The following is a 6,574-nucleotide window of genomic DNA, read 5'->3' as shown; positions in this document are numbered from 1 at the left end:
GAGGGGAAAGGGAACCAAGGGTACATTCAAAGGAGTGATTATAATAATGGGCCGTGGAATCTAAGGTGGGTGAGAGGTGAAACAAGGGCACGAGAGGAATAACTTAGATAAGGAGGACACGCTTTTGGGAGGAAAGGAGGTCAAGATTTTAGAACTTAGCATTTTGGGAGGACCATCAGTAATAACAATGAGAACAGGTGGGAGCAAGGTTGGAGAGTGACAGTGGCCTTATGACTTGGATGAGGTTAGCATAGTCTGTTTAACATCAGAATCAAACCTAAGCTAGGAAGGAGGGAGGCAGAGTGGTCTGGAAATAGCAGTGAGGAGCGAGGAGGACACCTACTCTACTGTGAAATGGGGGAGAAAAACAGCCAACTCTTTCGAGGGCTGCAGAGGAAGCAGTGCCCTCAAAGGAGTCCTAGGTTTCCCTTAGAGCAGGAAGGTGAAGAAAACAAATCCGGACTTTGTAAAAAGAGAGATTTTGTTGCTACTGATAATAAATTCTTGGGGGTTTCAGGAGGCGGAGGTAGGAAATGGGGTCAGAAAAAGGATGTACAGGGCCCTTTGGGGTGAAATGCAAGAGATAAGGAACTGACCTAGGATCCTGGGCTACTTGTGTGACTCACATAAACCAGGATAAAGGGAATAATGATAATGATAATGGATAATGATGATTTCAAAGTAGATGTTGGTGGTTAAACTGTGAATACCTGGGGCTGTGAAGGATTTGCCAGGAAAGTCTAAGGTGCCCATCTTTACTCATAGCAATGACGATGTGGAGGCCAGGGGAGGGGTGTTGCCTTATCCAGAGCACCTGAAATTCTAGACTTTGAGAAGCCATCCTGGAGATAAATAGTATCACCACTTCTGCTAAGGATGTGAAGCCTTTGGAATCAGCTTGGCCAAAGAAACAGGAGTTTTGATTGAAGGAAGAAAGGAAGGTAATGGTGGAGCCTGAAACACTGAAGGGCAGTGTGGTTCTGCAGAGGATTTTGCAGCAATTCCTGGATGCTGACCCAGATGACAAAAAGGCTACAGGTGCTCGGTTGGAGTTGTTGCTGTGACTCAAGGATGCTGTTAGATGCCATCTTTCTGTAGAACTTCAATCTGCTGTCTATTGCCTCATGGTCATAAGAAGGCTGCTGCATATCTAGGACTCACACCCAAATTCCAGATAGGAAATGGGGGGAAAGTTTATAGGTGGAGGGTATATACATTGTATGAAGCAAAAATGCAGGAGTACTTACAATCTTCTAAATTATTAGGTCTTGTGGGTTGATCTGAGAAAAGCACCTCCCCTTCTTTATGATTTAGCTAACTACCATCTCTTTCAAGGTTCAGCTCAAGTCAGCATGAGTTAGGTGCCCCCGGTCTAACTATTTAGAGCCTGTGATAGATTGCAGTGACCTCCCCAATTCTCCTGTTTTTGTATTCATGCCCTGTGCCATGAGTCTGATTCCGGTCTTAGCCATGAAACTCTCTTTGATCAATAGGACATTTTTAAGCAGAGGCATAAAAATCCCTTGTGTGGTTAGGCGTGCTCTTCCTCTTGTGTCTAAACCACTGCCATGAGGGTGAGAGACACATAAAGCAGAGTTGAATCATCATAACGAGGCTATCCTAGATCAGCGCAGCCACCCCCCAAACCCAAGGCACCCAACCAAAATCAGCAGAACTGTCTAGGCAACCACCCCAGATACCTGAGAAATGAACAGTTATTGTCTAACACTGAAGCTATTTGGTTGGTTGTTACTCAGCATTACTGTAGCATTAGATAATTAATACAGAGTCCCTTGGGCATAGCTCTGTCACAAGTCTTAGCCCTGTCTCTCCAACTAATGGTGGGGAGTCATTTTAGGAAGGGCCACCTTTTTTCACAGTGCCTGGCACATGGAAGATGCTAAGTGCAAGCTTGGGAAAGGAATGAATGAATGAACCTTTGTTTAGTCTTTAAGAAGGAACTTTGATGCTTTGCTCACAGCAGGTGCAAAATTCCTAACCACACAGTGTAATCAAATGAACCCACCCACAGAAAACCTGGTTCAACAAGATATGTGAAGCTACAGTATAAATAAATTCTCATCACAGATTAAGGTGCTTTTCTTCCTCAAGTACAATGGTCATTTCTTAAACATGGGGTACTCTATTTTATATTTTATTAATACTGCGTAGATTAGTTCACAGGTAATCTAAATCCTATAAGTACACTTTAAAGGGTAGAATGTAAATAAGTGGGTATGACTCAGTCTAGATAGCCTTACTATTATCTTCAGTACACAATACGAAACCATTATTACTGTTATTTCCTAATAAAGTCAAGAAACTTGAATTGCTTTTAAAAATGTTATTATTTATATTAACATAAAAAATAAAAAGAGAGGTCTGCAGAGGAAAATATATCTCGTAGCCTAGCCATGTATGGGGTGGGATCGTGAGAACATCATCCTTATAAAAGGTCAGCAATCGGTTCTCTGCTTCTCCTGTTCGTCAGCCACATCTTCCTGTGCAGTGCCAGCTGCAACCCTCAGACATGATGGTGAAGATCAGAGTGAATGGATTTGGTCATATTGGGTGCCTGGTCACCATCGCTGCTTTTAACTCTGACAAAGTGGATATTGTCACCATCAGTGACCCCTTCATTGACCTCAAACATATGGTGTACATGTTCCAGTATGATTCTACTCATGGCAAGTTCAAAGGCACAGTCAAGGTTGAGACAGGAAGCTTGTCCTCAATGGAAAGTCCATCTCCATCTTCCAGGAGTGAGTCCCGCCAACGTCAAATGGGGTGATGCTGGTGCTGAGTATGTTGTGGAGTCCACCGGTGTCTTCACTACCACGGAGAAGGCTGGGGCTCACTTGAAGGGTGGAGCCAAGAGTGTCATCATCTCTGCCCCTTCTGCGGATGCCCCCATGTTTGTGATGGGTGTGACAACTTCCTCAAGATTGTCAGCACTGCCTCCTGTACCACCAACTGCTTGGCCCCCCTGGCCAAGGTCATCCATGACAACTTTGGCATCGTGGAGGGACTCAGGCCACAGTCCATGCCGTCGCTGCCACCCAGAAGTTCGTGGATGGGCCATGTGGCGTGATGGGCTGCCCAGAACATTATCCCTGCATCTACTGGCGCTGCCAAGGCTGTGAGCAGGATTATCCCCGAGGTGAATGGGAAGCTCACTGGCATGGCCTTCTGTGTCCCCACTCCCACTGTGTCAGTGTGGATCTGATCTGCCACCTGGAGAAAGCTGCCAAATACGATGACATCAAGAAGGTAGTGAAGCAGGCGTCAGATGGTCCCCTTAAGGCAGTGGTTCTCAACCTTCTGGCCCTTTAAATCCAGTTCCTCATGTTGTGACCCAACCATAAAATTATTTTCGTTGCTACTTCACAACTGTAATGTTGCTACTGTTATGAACCGTAATGTAAATATCTGATATGCAGGATGGTCTTAGGCGACCCCTGTGAAAGGGTCATTCGACCGCCAAAGGGGTCGCGACCCACAGGGTTGAGAACCGCTGCCTTAAGGGCATTCTGGGGTATACTGAGGACCAGGTTGTCTCCTGCAACTTTAGTAGGGACCCAATGGATCTGCCTTCAATGCTGGAGCTGGTATTGCCCTCAAGGACCACTTGTCAAACTCATTTCCTGGTATGACAATGATTTTGGCTACAGCAGCAGGGTGGTGGGCCTTATGGTCCACATGGCCTCCAAGGAGTAAGAGCCCCCTGGACCACCAGCCCCAGTGAGAGGAAGAGAGACCCTCAGCTGCTGGAGAGTCCATGCCTCACATCGGTCCTTCAGCACACCGAGAATCTCCTGACTTCCAGTTTCCATCCCAGACCCCCTGAGGAGGGGAGGGGCTTGGGGAGCCCTACCTTGTCAGGCACTATCAATAAAGTTCACTGTACCCCCTCCCCAAAAAAGGTCACTGATCACATGGTACAGCATGTTTTGGGGATACTGAGCAAATTAATTTTGCTAAAGAAGAGGGTTTCTGCAGAGAAATAGTAAAAAAGGCTGGGAGTAACTAATATGTTATGTGCCAATTGCATCTAAATTTTTTTCAAAAGGCAGAGTATGGCAGGGCATTATGAAGCCAAATATATGGAAATCTGAATATAAGATCAGGGGCATTTTAAAATTATATTTTACTCAGTAGGAATGTTATAACTTTTGATGAAGGGAATGGCATAATTCTAGCAGTATGGTATGGGAAGGTTTTTGCAGAAACATGCTTAATAGTCATATTAAATAATATCAAAAACTATTATGCAGATACTATCCCCATTTATTTCTAAATCACATGTCTCATTAAAATCTAGATTAAAAAAAAAATCTAGATTTATGTTGGATGCAAATGACCAAGGAATTACTTTGAGATCATAGGTTTGCTCCTCTCTTCCTGACAGTCATTTAGCATATTGTCCATTGGGAGTCCATGAATTATTCCCCGCCCCCTCCACATCCTGCTGGTCCAGTTCTGTGAAAAACTAATTATAGCTATGGGTCAAGGTCAGGAGTAAGAATGAATGAGACTCCATGTAGCCAAAACCAGAATCAACATTGGGATAAACTGTTCCAAGTGCCTTTTCTAAGAGCACATCTCACCTGAGTTGTGGTAGCATTTACCTTCTGGGTGTGAAGGTGTCATTTTTTCCTTGAAAGGTGTTTCATAACCCATTAATTTTATTTGCCACATGGGTGTCACTATTTGTTCTTATTTGAGTTGAACTTAGAGTCAGGAAGTATAAATATCTTACCAAAATTTTATGTCCTGTTAGTGATAGAATGTCTTTTCACACTCCATTCCTCTATACCTGTTTTCTCTAGATGTTCTCCTCTCCACCTTACCCCCATTCCATCTTAAAAACTTCTATTCAGCCTTCTAAACCCTATTCAAACATGCCCACATAAACAAAAACTCTTTGAGATCAAATAGCTTGAGAATAAATGTACTGATAATATTTAAGTTTCTTCCCAGTTCTAAAATGTAAGGGTTCTCTGCTTGAAAAGCATTTTAGATCATATATAACTTTTGGAAGTCAGAGGGTCAGCAGTGAGCATCAACCCATGAACCAGGAGGTCACAGTTCAATTCCCAGTCAGGGCACATGCCCGGGTTGTGGGCTCGATCCCCAGTAGGGGGCCTGTAGAAGACAGCCAATCAATGATTCTCTCTCATCATTGATGTTTCTCTCTCTCTCTCTTCTCCTTTCCTCTCTTTGAAATCAATAAATATTTTTAAAAAGAAAATCATTTTTAAAAAATCTGGACATACTAAAAACTTAGATATACTCGATGTTGTATATACTGGATAAACTTTATATTTTCTGTTCATTTGCTGGTGTTTAAATTTGCTGGTGATTTCTTCGTGCTCTTGCATTGTTTTCCTGGTATTTTCCCAGTCTGATGCATGTGGAGAAAGAGGTCAGTGTAGGTGCTATTCTGACCCAGGTCACTTATTTGCTGTCAGATCTTTGGCAAGTCTTGCTGTAGGTCTCCATGACCCACAGCTGTTGCAGAAGAGTAACACTTGCCTTTGTGGGACAGTGAGGAGGGAAACACAAGACCCATACAACAAAGCCTTTTAAACAGTTAAAAGTCCTACTTGGGACCCTGGCTGGTGTGGGTCAGTTGGTTGGAGCATCGTCAACTTCCTTTTATTTATATTACATTCAAGCTACCCATAGGCATGGCCACGCTTGAGACCTTAGATTCACACCCAGTCCTTTGTAGTAAAGAACACTGTTGGCGACTGGCCGGCATGGTTTAGTGGTTGAGCATCCACCCATGAACCAGGAGGTCTCGGTTCGATTCCTGGTCAGGGCACGTGCTGGGGTTGTGGGCTCAATCCCCAGTGTGGGGTGTGCAGGAGGCAGCCGATCGATGATTCTCCCCCACCATTGATGTTTCTCTCTCTTCCTCTCTGAAATCAGTAAAAATATATTTTAAAAAATAAGACTGTTGGATTTTAATTGATAGATCTCTACCCCAGATGTCTGTAGGTTTACCTGGGGTTATTTGTTGCCTCTCAAGAAGGGTCTTCCAGGCTTCCATGCAGAGAGTATAAAGCCTGGTTGATAGTGTTTGAGAGCCAGGTGGGAGAATAGGGCTGGGCCGTGGTGAGGCACTGTGGTGCTTCTCTGTTCAGTGTGCAGACTTTCATTCATCTTCTTGTTTTACTATACGTAAACCCTCTGCTTTAATCTGGCCCTTTGCTATTTTCTTCCAGAGAATAAACCTCCTGTGTTACAGGGCTTGAGAGAAGTCTCTGGGCTGTGCTTGTGGGGATGGGATCTGCAAGTCTAATTGCTCCTTATATCTCCCCCTTTGGCTGTCTCCGCCTTGCAAAGTACCGTATCTGACGCCTAGTTCCTGAGCCTTTCCTGGAGGCCCCCCCAAAGTGAGTCCACTTACTTCCTGGTATTAGACATGAGTCCTAACCACCCTCCTCCCTACTCCACTCCCATGCAAGGCTTCCAGTTTTCCCTGGTTACCATCTCTATCCCTTTCCATCTTCCCAAACTGTATTGACATCTCTCATCTGTTTTCATCTTTCTCATGCTCTTATCCTTG

At 44.3% G+C, this 6,574-nt stretch overlaps 1 pseudogene; it reads left to right on the top strand.

The window, feature by feature from the left end:
• Nucleotides 1-2,533: 2,533 nt before the first annotated feature.
• LOC138996946 (glyceraldehyde-3-phosphate dehydrogenase-like) lies at nucleotides 2,534-3,717 on the top strand (annotated as a pseudogene).
• The last annotated feature ends 2,857 nt before the right edge of the window (nucleotides 3,718-6,574 follow it).

Source organism: Myotis yumanensis, unplaced genomic scaffold (genome assembly GCF_028538775.1).
Source record: "Myotis yumanensis isolate MYYU_CA2020_CCGP unplaced genomic scaffold, mMyoYum1.0.hap1 SCAF_18, whole genome shotgun sequence".
In the NCBI taxonomy this organism is placed as follows: domain Eukaryota; kingdom Metazoa; phylum Chordata; class Mammalia; order Chiroptera; family Vespertilionidae; genus Myotis; species Myotis yumanensis.
Note: the sequence above shows the minus strand (reverse complement) of the source record. Positions and strands in the feature narration are given on the sequence as shown.